Genomic DNA, 19,811 nt, shown 5'->3' with positions numbered 1-19,811 from the left:
GATTTCCCCTTTCTATAAGGACACCCGTCACGCCGGATCAGAGGCCCACCCTACCCTGGAGTGACCTCACCTTAACTAATCACACCTGCACCGGCCCTCGCTCCAAACAGGGGCACATTCTGGGGTGCTGGCGTTAGGGCCTCAGCTCATGGATTTGGGGAGACACGATTCAGCCCAGAACACCAGCACGGCCTCGGCCGAGGGATCCTTCCGGCTCTAGCAGGACGGTGCCGAGCGCTGGCTGCCCCTCCTGCTGCGCCCCCCGCAACCTCTGCGTGGGCTTAGCCCGGAGGCGGTTCCGTGAGAACCATCGCAGGTCGGCCCGGTGTGTTTGCTCTTCCAGGGGCTCCGAGGACGGATCCCATCCCTCCCGGGAGCCGGGCCACACCAGCTGTCCCCCTGCCAGGCCTCGTGGCCAAGAGCCGCAGCTGCTCCCCGACGCGCTCACAGTAGCCGGATGCCGGCCCCTGGCGCCCCGCCGCGCTGCCCCGTGGCTGCTCGTGTGGCACGCATCCCGCCCGCCCACCTCTAAGGCAGCCACGAGAGACCCCGTCCACGCGCCGGGCGCAGAGGAGCCGCTTTCCCCTTGTGTTGTGGGAACCCCCTCTGCCCCGTACCCCCAGGCCCCGCTGCAGCCCCTGCTCCTCCCTGCTCCCCCACCAGGGTGAGCTCGGGGCACGGTGCACAGTAGCGAACTGGCTTATTTTAAATAATTCCAGCGGCAGCAGGGAGGGGAGTACCTGTCCACCGCTGCCAGGGGTCTTGACGTAGCCGCTTTTACTGCACTGTGCGGTTCGGAGCGAGAGTTGGTTGAAGCCTGTTTTGCTCTCTGGGCTTGCATCACCCTATAAAGCATGGAATTGTGGAGGCACCTCCATCTCTTGCAGCCTGGAGAAGTCAGAAACAGTGATGGGCCCCGGCCTAGTATAGGGTATAGGGTGCAGGTCACAGCCTGGACGTAGCCCGGTGATGAGCCCCCCACCCCGGCGGTGTCTAGAGGGGCCCGGCTGCAGAAGATGAAAAAAATAAATAGAAGAGCGGACGGGAGGAATAAAGGGGGAAACGGCGATGTGGAGCCCCGATGGCTAGCAGATGGTGCTGGTATTAGGAAAATGAAAATACATGCACTAAATTTGCTGTTTGCCAGTGTTAATTTCTTATCCCAAGGTAAAACCTTCCCCCTGGCCCTGGCCATGCCATCTGCATGTTCATAAAACACATCACAGCAGAACCGATCGAGCGGCCGTGTGCGCGTGGGGCTCCGGGTGGTCGCGCTCCGCGGGGGGAGGGCGGGGGGCGCGGTGCACCTGCTGGGGTCCTGGGGGCGCCGGCAGCTTCCCACCTCCCGCCCAGGTACGCGCCTGAGTGAGACAGGCTTCTCTGCTCAGGGCCCTCATTGGTGGTGCCCCGTCCCTGAGCAGAGGCCAGAGTGGGGGTTGTTGGGACCCCCAGGAGGGTTCTGCCTCCGAGAACCCTCTGCTGCCCCAGCTGTTCCTCCGGGAGCCAGTACTAGCAGGGCAGGTGCTATTTGGTTTGGGGTGGTGGATAAAATGTGCTTTCACACTGGTTAGGAAAGAGCCTGTTGCCCACCCCCGCCCCCCGAGCCCTCCTGGACCCACCTTTGGGCCGCCTCCCCCGGGTCTTCCCGCATCTGGGCAACAGAAGAGTGAAGGCTTCGCAGGACAGGCAGCCCTGACCTCGCCTCGGCGTCTGGCCTTGCTGCTAAGCGCTGGAGTGTTGTCCTGTGCTGCCCCCTCTTAGTCACCTGGCCGGCCCCGCCCCGCCCCTCTCTACAGAGGCCTCCCATCCTCCTCAGAGGCCAGGAGTCCGTGTTTGGCCCACCCCCTTGGTGACGGGAGACCGTGTCCTCATCAGCTTCAGCTCACTGGGTAACCCCCCCTGCCCAAATGGCCTCTTGCATCCCCCTCAGCTCCCCACCAGGAGGACACGGAGGAATGCACCGCTGGGGGCTGCCACCAGCTTTGCAGAACGGCGTCCTGTATGGCTGCTCTGGGGGGGGGGGCCCTTTCAAGCCCCTTGGCCAGGACCTGAGCAGACCCAGCGCACACTCACCGGATGGCCGATGCCTCCTCCCCCTCCCCACCCCTGTGAGCCTTGGGGGGCCAGTGCCCCCCCCCTGCCCGGCCCAGGTGCTAGGCTGCTAATTACCAGCGTGGGAACGGCTTTATGGTCCTCAGGAGCCCTGAGAGGGCCCCCACATCTGGTCAGTCAGTGCTGAATCTGTGATTCGGATGACATACGGCCCCAGCCCGCTCTCCAAATGAGGCGATTAAAGGCTCTTCTCCTCCATGGCTGAAGAACAAGCAAAACCGGGGACCTTCTTTATTTCCCGGGATTGATAGGCCCTGTCCGTGACCTTTGCTGGGACGAGGAGTATTATCAGGAATACTTCTGTGTTTCCCGACTCTGCAGGTGCATAAATCTCCCATCAACTCGGGCAGGCGGCGGGGTCTGCGCGACCGCTGTTAACAGGGAGCATGTTCCCGGGGGTGGGAGGCCTTTGTCGGGCGGCTGGGAGGGCTGGGACAGCCCCCACCTGCTGCCCCCTGCCTCCAGAGCCACCCTGCTGCTTCTGGGGGCTGGTGTGCTCCCGGCTTGAGGGGAAGGAAGGTGGACAGAAGGCTGGGTGCATGCGGGGAGGGGCACGGCTGCCCCGACTTCCAGGCCCCCGATCCTCCCCTCCTGTTACCTCGGTGTCCCCTGCCTCTGCCCTTCTCCCCTCCTTCCTCCCTGCCCACCCCCTGGCCAGAGCTGAAGCATCTGCACCCTGGATTTCCCACCCCGGGCTTGGGAGTGTGCTTGGGAGACCCAGGATGCCATCCGAGTGCCTGCTGGGCGAGGGAGTTTGGGCGCCCTTCTAGGTCACGCAGGGCCATTTGTCAGCTGCGGGAGTCGGCGGCCCACACCACCTCCGCTGAGCCCCAGGCTTATCTCAGAGGCTGCCTTGGTGCAGGTGGGGCGGGCTGGGGGCCCGAGAGCTTTGGGTGCTGGGTGGGGCCTGGGCACTGGGTAGGTGGGGCCCTGACACTGGTGGGTGGGGCCTGGGCTGTCTGGGTGGGGCCCTGGCACTGGTAGGTGGGGCCTGTGGTAGCTGGGCGGGGCCCTGGCACTGGTGGGCGGGGCCTGTGGTAGCTGGGCGGGGCCCTGGCACTGGTGGGCGGGGCCTGGCATTTCTGGACGCATTCCCGAGGACCTATGGCCAGAACTTAGTGTGTTCAGTTTCCCAGGAATCTCTGGCAAGGGTGGATCCCTGGTATGTGTTTGCCAATTCTCTAAGGGAATAACATCTATAAAGCATGGCGTGTGAATGAGAGTGTCCGCGACACAGTGCGTGTGTGTGTGTGTGTGTGTATGTGTGTGTGTGTATGCACATGTGTGCGTGTGTCCGTGAGAGAGCATGTGACTGCGAGAAGGACCGAGGGTGCGTGTGGGTGCCGGGATTGCGGTGGCCACAGCAGTTTGGCTGTCCCTTGGTAGGAAGCACCGGCCGTAGGGTCAGGCCTGGGCTCGCACCTGCTCCACCTTTCCGGCTCCGTGACTGTCAGCAGCTTTTCCTCTTGAACCTGTTTTCTAGCCTGGAAAGAGGGGACCCTGCTGTCCACAGAGGGTGGTGGGAGGACCGATGGGAGAAAGCCGTGCTGCCGGCATGCAGTGAGGGGACTGACAGGCTCGGGCACCGGCCCAGGGACGGCCGCAGCTGTGTGCCCTCCTGGGACACGGGGGCTCCTGGCGCCGGAGTGGCTGTGTCCCGAGGGCCACCCTGCCCTTCCTGCCGAGCTCTAGGCAGACCAGATGTGTGCCCAGGCCTCACCTTCTGCCTCATTCTTCCCAGCATGGGGAGAGACACTAGGGCAGAGGTTGCTGGGCTCACAGACCCCCCAGCGTTGCTGGTAAGCTTGGGGTCAGTCCTGTAGTCCGTGAGCAGAGTGCCCACGCCCTCGTCAGGCCCTGAGAGGAGCCGGTGCCTGACCAGGGTCCTCTGTTGGGCGGCACCTGGTTTATCTCCGGGGCTCCTGGCGATCTCCAGAATTTAATTGTTTGGCTGTACTTTCCCCCAACTCACTACCTGTGCCCCCTCTCCTGCTCACCCTGGAACGGAGGGCCCCTGGCTTGGAAGGTGGGGAGGGGAGGATGGTCAGTCTAGGCCGTGAGAAGGGGGTTTGGCAGCACCAGGGTGTCCCTGACTTCTTCCGGCTCCCATAGGCTGGCGGAGTCTTGGCAGGAATTGGCTTCTTTGCACAGAGAGCTGGCCTGCTGGGTCGGGGTGCTGGGGACGGGTCCCCCACTGGCCCAGGGCCCTCAGGTGGGCACGGGGCTGGCCCAGGCTGGCTCAGGACACGATGCTGGGGCCTCCTAGTGGCTGGCGAGCCTCTGCCCCTCTCAAGACCAGCCCTTCCTGCTCTTCTTAGCGGAGGCGTCTGGTTCCTTCACTCTTCCTGTAAACGCACAGCCGGTGCTGTTCTGGGTGCTGGGGACTCATCGTGAACAAAAATCCTGCCCTCCTGGAGCTCACCTTCCAGAGCAGCGTGGTCCCCTGGAACATCCTACAACGATGGAATGTTCTAGATCTGCAGTGCCCAAATTGGTAGCCACTGGCTACGTGTGGCTGTCGAGCACTCAGAGTGTGGCCAGAGCGCTGAGGAACGGCTGCTTTCGCGTTACTTAATTTTACCTCGTGTCAGCTTAAGTGTAAGTCACACCTGCGGCCAGGGCCCCCCACGCCGGGCAGCACAGACCTAGCGGGAAGACGCCTGTGCCGGGAGTGGGTTTCCTTGTCTGGCCCCCTTTCCAGGTCACACGGGCCTTCCTACATGTCTGCACAGGTTTTCCTGGGCACTGCAGGGGTGGACTGGGAGGAGCATGTCTCACTGGAGCCCCTCCTGTGCTTAGACACAGAAGATCTAAAAATGCCACTAGAATGCAGCTCCTTGGGGATGGGGACCTTCTCCTGTGTTGGTTTTTGTGTTTAACTTTCAGCGCAGAGCTTGGCATTTCAGGGGTTCCTCAGTGGAATGGATGAAGGCATGGATGTAGGAGTGCATGACAATTCCGGCTCTGCTAGTGATAAGCTGTGTGACCCTGGGCAAGTTACTGAACCTCTCTGTGCCTCAGTCAATGGAGATGGTAGCAGCACCCACCTCACAGGGTTGTTAGGAGGATTAACTGGGCTAAGTCACCCCAAGTGTTAGGAGCAGCATCTGCCCAGGCGCTCTGGGAGCTTTTGTTGCATTGATATTGGAGGAAACCAGCCTCTGTCTCCCGGTCCCGCCTCTTCTGTTCAGCCGGCTCTCAGAGACCTGGATGGCATTTGGGTATTGGCGAGTGTCACCCCATCTTCTAGAGCTGGAAGGAGGTGGAGGGGTCATCACCTCTAGTCCCATTGTTTGGAAACTGAGCCCAGAGACCACAGGTGACCTGGCTGGGGTCACACAGCTGTCTGGCCAGTCATGGAGCTGCAGGTGGGTTGTTGTGGTGGCTGTCACCTACCCGGCCAAGCCTGTTCTCACTGGGCAGCTCTGTGGACGACATGGCTCACTGCGGGGCAGCCAGTGGGAGGGACAGGCTCAGAGTCAGAGAGGCCTGGCCTGGCCCGGCCCCTCCACTGGGGAAGGTGCCCTGGCTCAGCTGGGGGATTCAGCCCAGGCCCCCGAGGCCGGCAGAGGCGCCTCCCCTCCGGGGCCCTGTGAGCCTGGTTCTCTGCCTCGATTTCCTCTCTCCCAGGGGCCCAAAGTCATCACTCAGGGGCAGCTTTGGAGGCCGAAGGAGGGGGTGCGATTCCCACCCTCCCCTCCCTTTCCCTCCCTTCTCCTTCTCCTTCCTGCTTCCGCCCCCTTCCTGACCCGGCCCTCCCCAGCCCGGCCCCAGCCTCCCCTCCCCCCAGGCCCCTCGCTGCCCCCCCAGGGCTGCCCTGTGCCAGCGCCTGCCTGTGTGAATGTCTAATCTCCAATTTTTTTCGCTGGGCTCCAGCCCATTTGCATAATCCACATAGTCACCCTGGTTTTAATTGCCCACAACTCTGCAGAAAGATCATGTGGTTAAGTGGTAAATCATAATTAGATAAATAATTGGTTTGGCCACAGCAAGCTGCTTTTGTTACACCTGCCATCTGCTGGACCCGTTTTTTCTTCTGGCCAGAACAATGCAGTTCTGATGACAGAGCATGCTGCTTCTCTCTTCTGGGGGGGCGCGAGGGGGCTGAATGGAGGGGCTCGGAAGCAGAGCCTGGAAAATTGCCCGGTTGCTGGGGTCCGCGCCTGCATTTCTCTCCCTGCGAGCGGGCGCACCACACACTCGCCATTCATTACCCGGCCTGGTTAATGCATCAGAGTGGCAAATTTGACTTCTTTGCAGAAAAGGGAGGGAGGAGAGGGACCTGGGGGACGAAAGGGACCAGCAGGGGCTGCCCAAAGCGCGGCCTGCCTGGGCTTTGTCAGGTGGCCCTGACAGGCCGGGGCAGGAGGCCGGCTGCGGAGGGCCTGGGTCCAATCCCTGGGGGCCGGCGGGGGGCCAGCGGGCAGGGGTTGGAACCGCCAGGCCTCCCTGCCCCACCTCGGTCAGCTTCTCCATCTGCTCTTCGTTGAAGGATCCTTTATTTTCCACGCCCCAGGCCCCATCTGCGAGCCCAGGAGTCTCCAGGGGAGCTGTGGCCCCGGGCGGGCCGGGTCGCTGGCCGGGGCCTCTCTCGGGCTACTTGCCTTTCACGCTGTTCCTCCGAGCTCCAGGCCCCCCCGGACACCAGGAACTGTTTCCAATTGTCCTTCCTGCACGCACACACTCACTGAGTCACGCATTCAGGCATCCTTCTACATTTGAGTGTAGGTTCTAGAAATCGTCCCCATCAGTCAGACCCTGGCGGTGGGACATGAGCAAGTTTCGTAATCTCTCAGAGCTGGTTTCCTCATCTGTAAAACAGGAATCATCATCATCGTGGGCTTGTGAGGAGGATCAGAGGACAGACTGTAGATACACTCTGTCGAGTGACGCCTGCGCTAAGCACACACCTGGTACGTGTGGTTGCTGGGGTTCGTGACCGCTAATTATGACTCCTCCTGGGGACGGCGCCGGCGCTGCCTCCCCGGGCGTTAATGGAGGCCCGCGAGGCTGTGCTGAGTGCGCTAATGGAAGACGGAGCCATGTGGAAGGACCCAGGAAGGAGGAGCCTTGGAGAGAAACCTGGAGGGGGTGGCGGGGAGGAGAGGAAGGACAGGCCCTCTGACCACCACGCCCCTCCCCCCCCTCACAGAACCGAACCTGCCTGCTCCCAGGTCATCACAACTCTGCTGAGGGCATATGGGCACAGAGGCCCCCTCCCCTGCTCTCTGGCCGCTGTGTCCCCTGCATCCCCTCCCCAGGCAGCACTCGGCCTGGAAGGCCGTCCCCAGGCCTAGCAAGCTGCCCCTTGGCCTTGGGCATCCAGGGTCTTCTAGCATTTGCAGCTGGAGAAACCCAGGAAGCATCTTTGCTTCTCCTCTGCAGCTTGAGGCTCGGGGCCTGGCCTAGGCTGGAGGGAGGGACATGCAAAGCTGTCGTCTTATTGATCAGAAACCACTTGTATCTTCCTTCCTGAAAACCCACTGGTGCCTGTTGGGAAACCTGGAACACATTCCACGTGGCTCGGACTTTGGAATGTGAGATATTTTCTGTGTTTTTCCGTCCATCCGTCATTCATCCATTTATCCATCGTCCTTCCTTCCTTTCATCCATCATCTTCCCATCCATCTGCCTTCCTTCCTTCCATCCAGCCACCTACCCTTCCACCTACCCACATATCCATCCACCCACCTATCCATCTACCCTTTAATCCGTCCATCCACCCATCTACCCAACCATCCATCCATCCAACTGTCCATCTATCCATCCATCCAATCATCCATCCACCCAGCCATCTATCCATCCACCCAGCCATCCATCCAGTCGTCCATTTACCCAGCCATCCATCCATCCATCCTTCCATCCATCCGTCCATCCATCTGTCCATCCACCCATCCATCCATCCATCCATCCACCCATCCATCCATCCACCCAGCCATCTATCCATCCATCCATCCAGTCGTCCATTTACCCAGCCATCCATCCATCCAACCTTCCATCCATCTGTCCATCCATCTATCCATCCACCCATCCATCCATCCAGTCATCTATCCATCCACCCATCCATCCATCCAGTTGTCCATTTACCCATCCATCCATCCATCCATCCACCCAGCCATCTGTCCATCCACCCAGCCATCCATCCAGTCGTCCATTTACCCATCCATCCATCCATCCATCCTTCCATCCATCCGTCCATCCATCCATCCATCCACCCATCTACCCAACCATCCATCCATCCAACTGTCCATCTATCCATCCATCCACCCAGCCATCCACCCAGCCATCCACCCAGCCATCCAGCCATCCATCCTTCCATCCATCCATCCATCCATCCATCGCTATCCATCTGTTGTCCCCCTACTTAGTCTAAAGGTGGGGTCTTTTCTCTGACAAAAACTCTGCTGTCTCACCCACTACTATGTCACACCCCGAAGGAAGGATGTGTCTGCTCTTCGGGCACCACCATCATGGGCCCCTAAAAGGTGGTGGGGGGGGCTGGCCCACCGTAGCTGCAGGCCCCCGTCACTGCCTTGGGAAACGAGGCCTGAGAAGAGCTCCCCAGGGGCAGTGTCCTCGGTCTTCTGTAGCCTTTCCGGACTTTGGCTTTCAGAGAGCCTCCCCTGAAGGCACCTGGGCGTCTGAGCTCACGGTGTGCTGTTGCTGTGTGTGCCGACGTGGTCTGGATTCTTCCTGAGAACACGCTGCTTTCAGATATTCGGCCTTGTTTTCTCCATAAGCCCACATACACCTCTCGGACCAATAGCTCAAACCTTGGCTCAGAAAATTCAGTGTTTTTATTTTCTAACATTGTCTTGTCTGATACAGTAGCCAGTATGTGGCTATTTAGATTTAATTTTAAATTTAAAATCAAATAAAATTTAAAAAATCGGTTCCTTGGCCACACGGGTCACAATTCCAGTGCTTAAGAGGCCACAGCGGCCAGCCGTGACGTCGGACAGCTCAGATGGAGAACACGCCCTTCATCGCCGAGGTTCTGTTGGACAGCACGGTTCTAACATTTACTCACACGGATTCTTGAGTAACTGAAAGATGGGCCCCTCTCAGCCATCCCTGGTCTCGGGTTCAATCTTTCTGCATCCTCCTGCTAGGAGGGAGGACTGAGCTGGGGATCAGATTCGCGTTTTCATCTTGCCTGTGCTGCTGTGTGACTCGGGTTCGGTCACTCACCCTCTCTGGTCTCGAGAGATTGGATTTGGGGATATTTGGAGGGGGCGCCCTGCTGTCTTTCGGAATGGTAGAGAGGAATGTGGGGAATGGCATCAAATAGATGTGAGATGTTCCCCTGGGCTCACAGACGCCGTGCTTGTTAAACACGTAAAGCACGAAAACGGCGTGTGTGCGTGGAGACGTGGCTGCTCGGGACTGGGCGCTGCGCGGTTCAGGGAGAAGGTTTATCCCGTCTGCGAAAAGAGTCTGCAAGGAAAGACGTTTTTTCCCCTCTCTCTCCATCTTTTTCTCCTGGGCCTGGGTTTTTCCCTTCTCATCTCGGAGGAGGAGAGGCTGCACGGGACGGCCCAGAGGGGATCTGCGCTGACTCCTGCTTTCGGGGTCTCCTTCGGGGTCTCCGCGTGCTGCCCTTGGGTTTGTCAGTGCCCAACTCTGTACCGCGGCTCCGCGGGCCGCCCGCGAGAGCCTGGTCGTTGTCCCTGGTTCACCCGGTCTGCCGGCATCAGCGTTCTGGGCGGCCCCTCCCGGTGTGGTCTCCCCGCCTGTGTCCTGCCTCCAAACCGGGCACCTTAGAACCAACTTTGACCTTTGAGGAATTGCCAGGTGTGAGTTACCGCCTGCCTGAGACAGCACCGGCGCTCCCAATAGGTGAGCCCGGGCCCCGGGCTCCCTGGCCAGGGTCGGGAGTCCCAGCAAAGGCAGGGACGGGGCCTCCCGGGCAGCCGGGCAGAGCAGGGGCTCCAGGGCTGGCCCCCAAAGTGCGCATGGCAGGGACTGGGGCCGCTGCCCCGCAGCTGAGCGCTGGGGAGGGGGCTTGGCTGGTTGGACCTCAGCTGTCAGCTCCTCTGAAAGTTCCGTCCAGGGTCCCCAGATGAATGCACTGCCTTGTTTGTGGGGCGAGGACCCACAGCCTGTGACCAATGACAGAGCCCGTGGGCGGCAGCCAGGGTGACGGGCAGGAGTTGGCAAAGAAACTGCCAAGCCCCCGGGCCCCACTCCACACGCTCCTTCCTCCGACTCCCCCTTAATTATTTTTCTTGGATGTTGTGAATTAAATCTTCCAGTAACCGCAGGAGACATCTTTGGGTAAGGCCTGCTCACATCTCCGTGCGCCGATAGAAGTTGTTAAATGAATAATGTCGGCTTACACTGGGGACCCGATTCTCTCTGAATATCACTCCCCTTCGAGTTACCGGGAGCTTCCTGGAGAAACCGTAAAAATAATAAACACGTCTCGATATCAGAGGTTGGTAACGCTGCTTCCAATTCTGCTGGGGAGCGAGGCGGGGAAGAAGAAATAAAAAATTAAATTTTAAAAGAGGATCATGCCACAGATCAGATGACAGGGAGAGCTGGCGTAAGTCAGGCGGTTCTCAAAGGGCGAGCCCCAGAGCACCCCCTGGGAGCGGGGGGCGGGGGGCAGGGCTTACCTGTTGAAAATAGATTCTAGGCTCACCCTGGACCTGTCCCCCATCTAGAATGTGGGTGAGGCAGGTGGGGTCGTGACGTGAATCCCGTGTGTCTGAACCAGGCGGTTTTTGTGGATGTGAAGTTTGGGGATCAGTGGGGTGAATCTTGAGGTCTGGCTTCCTGGCCACGTGTGCTCTGGCCACGTGTGACCGAGAGCCCTGGCATTTCACCTGTCTGGCCTTCCCTGGCCCTGAGCAATTGCCAGACACGGGCTGAGGCAGTCGGAGGGGACGGGAGGGACATTCCGCAGAGGCCCTGCCTCCTCCCTCTCTGTTTCTCCTTCTCTTCCTCCTGACGTCCTGCCAGCTCTGAACCGGCTGTGAGGCCCACGGGCTTGTCACCTGGGAGAAAGGTGAGGTTGTCACCCCTGCCATGTGCAGGGCTCTGCGACTCCTGTCTTCCTGACACCGGAGGGTGGCAGTGGCCCTCCCTGTGGCGGAGGCCTGGCAAGGCCCCTCCCGTGCGAGCCCCCTGGAGCCGTGCCCGGCTGTCCGTCTGGGGTCCTTGGCCTCTGCAGGTGGCTTCAGGTGTTGCGTGAGCGTGTCCGCCCCCCACGCTGCAGCCAGCCAGAGACACATGGGGGCCGTCCTCTTCCAGGCCCCCTCCGTCCACGTGGCTGCTTCAAGCGGAGCCTGCTTTTAAGGTGCCACCGTGGGTTGTTAACGGGCACCCTCGCAGGTGGGGTCAGAGCGGCGTGGGGACTTTCCCAAGGTCGTGGAGCAATTTGCTGGCTGAGCCAGGAATAGAAGTCCTGAGTCGGCCGTGCTCGCCCTGTGCTCGACAGGCAGGTCTGCGCAGGGCGCCGCGGGAGGGGGCCGGGCTCCGTGCTGCCGAGATGTGGGCCAAGGGGAGGGGCTGGTGAGCTGTCATCCCAGGCCCGATGGCGATGCCCGGTGACAGCTCTCTCCGGGGCCACTGTCATTCCTGGGAGAGGAGAATGTTTTGAACTCCAGGCGAGAGGTTGATGTTGAGAGGCCGTGGCTGAATTTGCAGCTGTGAAAGCTCTAGTCGTGTGTGCGTGTGTGTGTGTGTGTGTGTGTGTGTGTTTCAGCGTGTTTCTTTTAAGATACCTGGGAGCCTTAAAAAAAAACCAAAAACACCAAAAACCCAGCATTTGCTTTCCTGATGACTCCTTGCAGAATACCCAGCTACTAGCAGGGGCTGGCGTGGCATCGCAGATGGAGGGACTCTGCAAGGGCTGATGACAAAATCCATCTCGTCAACTCGGAAAGGCACTCGCGTTCTAGGACGAGATGGCTCAGTGCATGAATTCCAGGAGGTTCCCGCATCCTTTTTTGGCTGTATTTATTTTGGGGACAGGACGGATATGTGGAGCGTTTATCGCTGATGAGGGTTTGTGTCCTCCTAGGGGCTTCTTGATTTCGTTTCGCTCAGTTCTGTCTCCCACGTCTGAGCTTCCTGAGCGTGGCAGAAAGCAAGGACGCTGCAGGAACCCCTGGGCGGGACGGGGAGGGTCAGCTTCCACTGGGGGGTTAGAGCCGCCATCCGGGAAGACTGCCTGGAGGAGGCAGAATTTTAAGCCAGGGCTTTCGGGAACCTCTTCACCACTTACCCCTCCCTTCGTGCTCGAGATGTGGGAAGGTGCACCAGGCAGGGGGCGCCGCTTGAGCAGAGGTGAGGAGAGGTGCTCTATCGAACTCAGCCCAAGGAGGGGAGGGCGGGAGGACACAGCAGGGGCAGGGAGGGGTGGGGGGCTCTGTGAGTTGAAAGAGACCAAGAGATGGGAGTGTGAGGTCGTGAGGGTGAGGGTGGAGCCATGGTCGGGGGGACAGCCCTGTGGCAGCCCTGGAAGGAGAGGAGCCTGCGGGAAGATGAAGCCGGAGGAGGCGCAGTCAGTTGAGGGCAGCAGGAGCAGGTGCAGCCACCAGTGCCGGCCAGGCCTGCTGCAGAGCCCAGGGCTGCGTGGACACACACAGCAGGGCTGGCATGCAGGGTGGCCTTTGGTGGCAGGTAGAAGGCCAGCTGGGAGGGCGTGCAAGGGGCCGTGGGTGGGGAGGAGGCATTGCAGGATGGGAACTTCACAGACAGAGGCAGGATGAAGGGTTGGGCAAGGGGGAAAGTGAAGAGCCCAAGCTCGTGGGCAAAGCAGAACCGAGGCGACAGATACAAGTTGACAGAGGAGATGACCTGTGGGCCAGGGGCCTCCACAGCCGCCCTCCACTTGTGGCACAGCAGCCACCCAGGGGAGCCTCGGGCGGCCGGCCAAAGCCTCGTCACCAAGAACTTCCGGTGCTGCAAACACTTCAAGATCTAACCTTTCCTCTCTGATGATTTCCATGCGTGATACCCAGTTACAAAGACGTAAGTACAAGAGCCAGAGCAAACGGCTCCAGCACCCGGCCGGCCCCAGGGCTGGCGGTGGGCTCCCAGGCAGGCGCGGCCGGGCCCCTCGTGACACTGGGGTCTTGTCTGTGTGCATCGCTTGCCGCATCTGCGAGTGATAAGGCCGCTGGGATTTGACTGTCCGAGTGGCCGTCTGGGATTTTAGTGACACATTTGTCAGGAGGGCGGGGACGGGGCGGGGCGGGGACAGAGTGCTGGGGTAGAGTAAGGGCTCCTGGGTTTGACCCCAGCCCCGGCGCGGTAAGGATGGCGCTGCAGTAGGAGGCCTGGCGCACTGTGGGCACTCAACAAACGGTGAGTGCGAGACACCAGGGCTGCTGCCAGGGCCGGATGAGTGGCAGGCAGTGCCCGGGGGTGGGGTGGCCAGCAGGGAGGAGGTGGGCGGGCACAAGCAGATGTATAGACTTACACGTCCTGGTGCTGTTTGATACTTAAAAGAATTCTGAAGGCTTTTAAACATGCAGTGAAAATCAGGGAACGAGCACCCCGAGACAGAAGTTCCTGAGGATCCCTGGGGTCTGCGTGGTGCCGGTGGACACCCCAGGGCCCGGCCAGCCTGGGGTTCTGGAGTAGCTCCCGGTCTCCTGTCGTCAGTGGGCCCCCCCGCCTGGCCCTGCCCCACCCAGGTCTGTCCTGGGCCCGCTCTCCTGCTGCGCACTCTCTGGGCACGTGGCCTGTCCCTTTGTGGCGACCGTGGTGGGGCTCTGGCATGTGGCTGTCCTCTGAGCCAGCTGATGGACCAGGAAGTCACAGGAAAACCCCTGACCCGGCATGAGGTCAGGCGGTTACTCTTTACAAAGGAGGGTTATTCTCAGAGGCCACTGAGGGAACCAGCCACGTCGCTGGGTCCACACGGCGCCCACGCCCGGCAGGTGGAAGTGCACCCACGGTGGCTGTCGATGTGCCGGTTACAGGGGCTGCCCTTGCCTTCCGCCCGTAAGGGGCCATGCCGGCCTCAGGTCAGGGTCCAGGATTGGGGGCTCCCCTGCCACCGGATGGCTTCCGGCCAGCCTCGTTTCCCTGTGCGCCTCCATACCTGCCCAGGCTCACAGGTGGCTGCTTTCCAGGCAGGTGGCCAGGTGGCAGGTGTGTGCATTTCCGTGTCTCGCCCCCAGCTGCTCAGGGCGCACGGGGCTACCTTCCCCGGAACGGGACAACTGTGGACTGAGGACAAGACCAGGTCTGCAGCTCTCCGGGCAGCTCACTGGAGGGCGGGACTCGGCGAGCCCCCGGCCTGAGCTTGCACCCACGCCCTGGAAGCAGAATCCGCCTGAGCACGATGGGTTTCTCCGCGACTGCTCAGCCCCAAATGCCTGAGGGGCACAAGCGCAGCCTGCAAGGGAATTTCCAGGGGACGCTCAGCGTGGGGGTTCCCTGGAACCACGGCCCTGCCCTGCGTCCGGCCTCTCCCAGTGGCAGGAGTGGGGGGTGGTGGTTCCAACTGGATTTTTCTCGATGGAGGTGAAACTCACGTGACATGCAATTGGCCATTTTAAAGTGTGCGAGTCAGTGGCCTGTAGTGCAGTCCCCGTGTTGTGCAGCTGTCACCTCAATCTTGGTCCGAACGTTTTCTTATTACCCCAAAAGGAACCACTGATGGGCATTTAGGTGGTTCTCACTTTTGGCTGTTGTGAATGACGCTGACAGGAACATACGTGTGCGAGGTTCCATGTGGATGTGAAGGCGGGTTTCGTCCTCCCTGCTGCTCCGTGCTGTATCGTCACGTATCGGGGCTCACCCCTGTGGCTGAGCGACACCCCGGTGTGCAGACAACTGCGTGCCTGTGGGTGCTCACCTGGGCTGGGGGCTCATTTTTACAGGTGCGGCTCTGAGGACGGAAGCCAGGCTGGGCGCCGTCGGTATCTAAAATGCACAGAGCAGACCTGGGCGGCATCTGCTCCCCTGCCCTCTCCTCCACCCCGCCCGCGGGGGAGCAGCCCGTGGCCGGCAGAGGCTGGGCTCACGCAGGTGGCTGGCGTGATCCTGGGAGCGTGCGTGATTCCCCACGGCTTCTCACGTGTCGGGGAGAAGGAAGTTCTGCTGCCCTCGCCCCGGCGTGGCGCAGACACGGCCTCAAGTGACCAGCCTCCCTGCCCACCTGGTCTGGTGCCACAAAGTGCTTCCTCGTAAAACTTTATCTCTGCGAGCACGGCCCTTCCATTTCCTGCACACGCCAAAGTTCAGGTAAGGCTTCTGGGCGCCACTGTGTCCCAGGCACCGGGCATGGCGCTTCCCACTTGATTATCTTGTCCCGTGCACGCCACAGTGGGGGCAGGGCCACGTTCCTCGCCCGGCAGCAGCTGGGGAGACCCGTGCGCAGTGGGGTGATGTGCCCAGCCCGGTGCTGGCCCAGCCGCTGACCCGTGTGTGTCCCCAAAAGCTATGTTTTAAAACGTACCCTTTGGATGATCAGTGACTGAGGTTGACAAGTCTAGGAAGGGGGAGGCGTGGGCCCAGGATGTTTCTGGAGAGTTTCTGCTCCATAGCTAGAAACGCCCGCTGAGGACGGGGGACAGTTACCTGGCTGGAGACGGAGGTCCCCTCCCGGAGCGAATGGGACCAGCCAAAGACGGTTTTATACGTGATCAGAGGCCGCTAGCGCCAGCCGGGCTGGGCCATCGGCCACCCAAGAGTTGAGGCTGCGTTGCTGGGACTGGAAGAATTTTCCTGATGGGAAGGGAAGTTGCGAGGACGGGCTGTTCCACCCTGGCTGCTGTCCATGAGAAACAGGGTCTCTTTCCCGTGTGCTTTTTGTTTAATCGACGTGGCTGAAAGTTACACAGGTGCCCATCGTCTTGGTGGCCGTTTCCCGCCCCTTCTCCTCACCTGCACCCTGGACGTTCCCGCGCCTGCCCCTGACGTCTGTCGCGGCACAGGCCTGCCAGGTGGACGGGACTCGGAGCCCAGGATTCTGAGTGTGCTGCGATTTCATAAAAGCCTGCTAAAATAAGACCACTCGGGAACACATTCCCGGCTTTACATCATAAATGTTGACAGTAGGAAAATTTGGCCAGGTTTCTCTCAAATATGAAAAATGGGAACTAGGCGTGCGAGGAAATGAAAGCCTGGCACCCCCGCCCCAGACAGCAGCGCGCTGGAGGACGCTCTGGGGGCCCTCGGGAAGCAGGTTGGACTCCTCGGCCTCCATGTCCCCATCTGCGCAGTGGGCTCCGGACACGGAACAGGGCAGGTGCCCTCGGACAGCTGCACCATAGAGGGGCGCAGGGATTGGGGCAAAAGGCTTCAGGCTGCCAGAGGAGCCTCTTTGCAAACTGTCTTTTTGCCAAAAGCTGTCACCAAGGGGCCTCCGCCTTCCACTGGGCCCCAAAGGTTCTCGGCAACCTGGGAGAGGAACAGGTTGTGGACGGTGGCTTGGGACTGGCCTGCTGAGCGGCTCAGCCAGGCCCACCGCCAGGGTGCAGGACCCATTCCCGAATGCCGTGGGATTCCCACGGGTTGCCCAAGCGGACTGGAGCTCTCAGGAGTTCAGAAGCCCGGGAGGGTTTGCACTTGACCACGTCCGCTCCGGCCAGCAGTGGCTGACTTGCATCCCAGAGACAGCAGCAGGCCTGCTGGGGTGAGACGGGGTCAGGGGTGGCAGAAGGGTCCAGAACTCCCAGGAGTCACTGCGCCCCTGGAGCACCCCGGTGCTCCCCCCTCCACCCACCCTTCCCTGCCTCGGCCTGGCCCAGCCATATAAAGTTTAAAGGTTTTAAATGCAAATATTTCTCTTTTATAGATGCCAGCTGTCTCCGGAGAGCGCGTTTCCTTGCTGCTCAACTTTATTGTCCAATTAGCTCCCCATATCTGGGTACTGGAGAGCCTGGGGGGTGGGGGGTGGGGACTGCAGGGGGCGGGGGGACAAGCGATGGCTCCCAAGGCCGGTTCCGGAGCTGGCAGCTGCCCCCTGGGACCTGTGTCTGGGGTGGGGTCTGGGAGCCCAGGGCACAGGGTGGGCGCCCCTCCCGAGGCAGGGCCCCTTTCAGAGCTGCCCGTTCCGGGGAGGAGAGGCAGGAGCTGGGGCAGTTGGTGGCGGGGGTGTTCTTTTCTCATTTAGAAAAATAAAAGCCGGGGCCCCGCCTCCCTCTGCCTCCTTTTACTCCTCTCTCGAGTGCCCCCCGCCCGCCGCTTTCCAGCCGTGGCGGCGGCGGCGGCGTCCCCATTCACCAGGGCTCGGCGGCGCTCACAAAGCGAGGCAATTAGAATTGAAAATCTATGCAAAACAGCTGTTAACTGATTGTAAAGGAGTGCAGCTGTGTGCGGGTGCGCGTCGGAGCCGGGCGCTGAAAGGGCAGGAAGTGTTGGGCAGCCCGGGGTTAAGAGGAAAACTCCCGTCACCTCCTCGGAGGGAATTTGCCTTAACCCTTTCCTGCTCCCCGGTAGGTGACCTCGGCTCCTGACAGCCGGCTGAGCTGGTGGTGGTGGGGGGCTCCCCCAGCATCCCGGGAGAACCTGGATCCTCCCCCAGGGCCAGGTGGGGAGAGGACGGTCTGCTTTCCCTGTGTCCCTTCCCCCTGCCCCAGGAGCCATTCAGCAGGGCTGGGTTAAATCTTAAAGCTTGCTGGGGACTATGTCACTGGCCCTGAGACAAGAGGCCCTTTTCCCTCTGGGCACCCACAGCCTCGCTGGGGAGCGGGGCTGGGGGGCCTCCAGCCACCCCCGGGGAGTGTTAAACATGCTCCTTCCCGGGACGCCTGGAGACCTCAGCCCAGTCGGGGCAGGCCTGGGAATCGGTGTGTTATTTAAGGCTCTGTGATCGCTATCTTCCGGTGGGACGCAGCGCCTGCAGAGAGGACTTCCAGAGGCGGGATGGGAAAAGCCTTCTTGGGAGAGATAAGATTTAAGCTGGGCTTTGAAGAGTGGGAAGGATTTCAGGGCACAGAGAGGAGGACGGAATCTTTAAGGGGTGGGGGCTTGGCCACGGGGCAGGGCAGGAGGGGCTGGGGATGGGTGGCCCACTCACGCAGAGGGGCTGGGCGAATCCCAGGGTGCTCAGCTCTGGGCAGGGAACGGGCACTTCTCAGTCCCCCAACCAAAATGGTTTTCAGGCACCGGACAGCCTTCCAGAGGTGAGAGCGTCGACCTGGAGGTGCTCTGGGACCTGTAGTCCCCCCTGCAGGTGTGTTTCTGAATAATCGGGGTGACTGTGGCAGGTAGTTACTGAGCCCTGCTGCCAGGTAGGAGGCAGCCATGTCTGCATCAGACTGGAGCTGGAATCTGTGTGCCCGAGGCAGGTTAATTAACCTGCTCAGGGCTCCCACTCGGGCTGTGTAATGGAGGTCACTGCCTGCCTTGCAGGGCCAGGAGGGCACCAAGTGACAGTGCTGGGGCGTGTTAGGTGCCTGGGAAGTGGCAGAAGAGAGCTACACCCCCCCCCTCACTGGAGTCAGGTCCCTGACACTGACTCACCGATCCAGGTGCTGAGTGAGGTGCCAGGGTGATGTAAAGATGCAGGGAACATCTACGTGCCAGGAACAGCTGTCCGGGTGGGAAGGGACCCTGTGTTAGCTCTTACGGCATATTGCCGACTCCTAGAGGAACAGGAGTGCAGGTCCCTCTCCCCAGAGCAGGGCTGGCACTTGTGCCAGGTCTCGGTGGGGTTGTGACAATCCAAGTGGTGCCTACGCCCCTGGGCACCTCACCTGGCCCAGGTAGGCACCCAGACAGTGGTGGGGATGGTCAACCCCCACCTGTCAATCTGTCCTCTTGCTACCTAATTCCTTGCTGCCTGGAAGTGCCCTGCCTGTCAGCGCCCGCCATCCCGTGTCGGTCCCCTGGCCTGAGTATGGGATTAGGGTTTGCTTCAGTTCTGTTCCTGGGAAGGCTGGTGTGAAACAGCGGCTGGGGCATGGTGTGCTTGTCGAGTGATAAACCCCCACCTGTCTCGGTTGGAGACAGCCCTTTCCTCTGGGCCTCTCAGTGCCTGAGCTCAGGCAGGGAGCAGGTTTAAGGTGACCTCTGTTCCTCAGAGATGGAAGGCTTTTTAATCCCCTTTGTGGTGCAGGATTCATGGGTTCCAGGGCTGGGGCGAGTGGGGCTGTACCTAGGAGTCACTGAAGTAGGTACTCAGAGCCAGGTGAGAGCCGCAGAGCCCCGCCTCCCACGCGTGGAGGCACGGTTTAGATTGGCAGGGGCCTAGGGGTGGGCAGGCAGGCAGGAGCGTCCTGTTGGCCCTGGCACAAAGGAACAGGGCCATGGCAAGGTGCACAGCTATCAGGCCACCAGGGCTGCCCCCGCCCTCCTCTGGGCCATGTTCCCGCAGGACTGGCGGCGGCACGTTGCCGGTTCACTCCTTACCTCCCTTCTGGGCCAGTTTTCCATGCAAGTGGGAATGGAGGGAGGCACGGTGCCCAGGGAGCGCTCACGGCGAGCTGGGCGCGCGGGGGGCGGGCGGGGAGCTGCTCCAGAGCGGAGAGGAGGGACAGCCTGGGGGGAAGGCAGCCTTAGCCCCCAGCGGCAGGAAATTAGGAGTCCGGCGACAAACCTCGTTAGCAGGAGCGCCGGCTGCAGGAGAGCAATTCCCACCCTTAAGCTCCAAGGCCGTGCTCCCAGATTACTAATTTCCTCGGGGCGGGCGCGCTGACAGTGAGTGTCATCCATCTCCCCCGCGCCAGCCCGCCTCGTGGCCGACGCGTCCCCGGCCCGCCTGCACATAGCCGGCTCGCGGCTGCCCC

General features: G+C 61.0%; 1 protein-coding gene across 2 annotated transcripts in view; it reads left to right on the top strand.

The window, feature by feature from the left end:
* GSE1 (Gse1 coiled-coil protein) overlaps positions 1-19,811 on the top strand; it is a 378,645-nt gene that overhangs the window by 304,933 nt on the left and 53,901 nt on the right. The gene's annotated exons all lie outside the window — the stretch shown is intronic.

This window comes from Eulemur rufifrons, chromosome 23 (assembly GCF_041146395.1).
Source record: "Eulemur rufifrons isolate Redbay chromosome 23, OSU_ERuf_1, whole genome shotgun sequence".
NCBI classification, from domain to species: domain Eukaryota; kingdom Metazoa; phylum Chordata; class Mammalia; order Primates; family Lemuridae; genus Eulemur; species Eulemur rufifrons.
The sequence above is the reverse complement of the archived record's forward strand: the minus strand, read 5'-3'. Positions and strand labels throughout refer to the sequence as shown.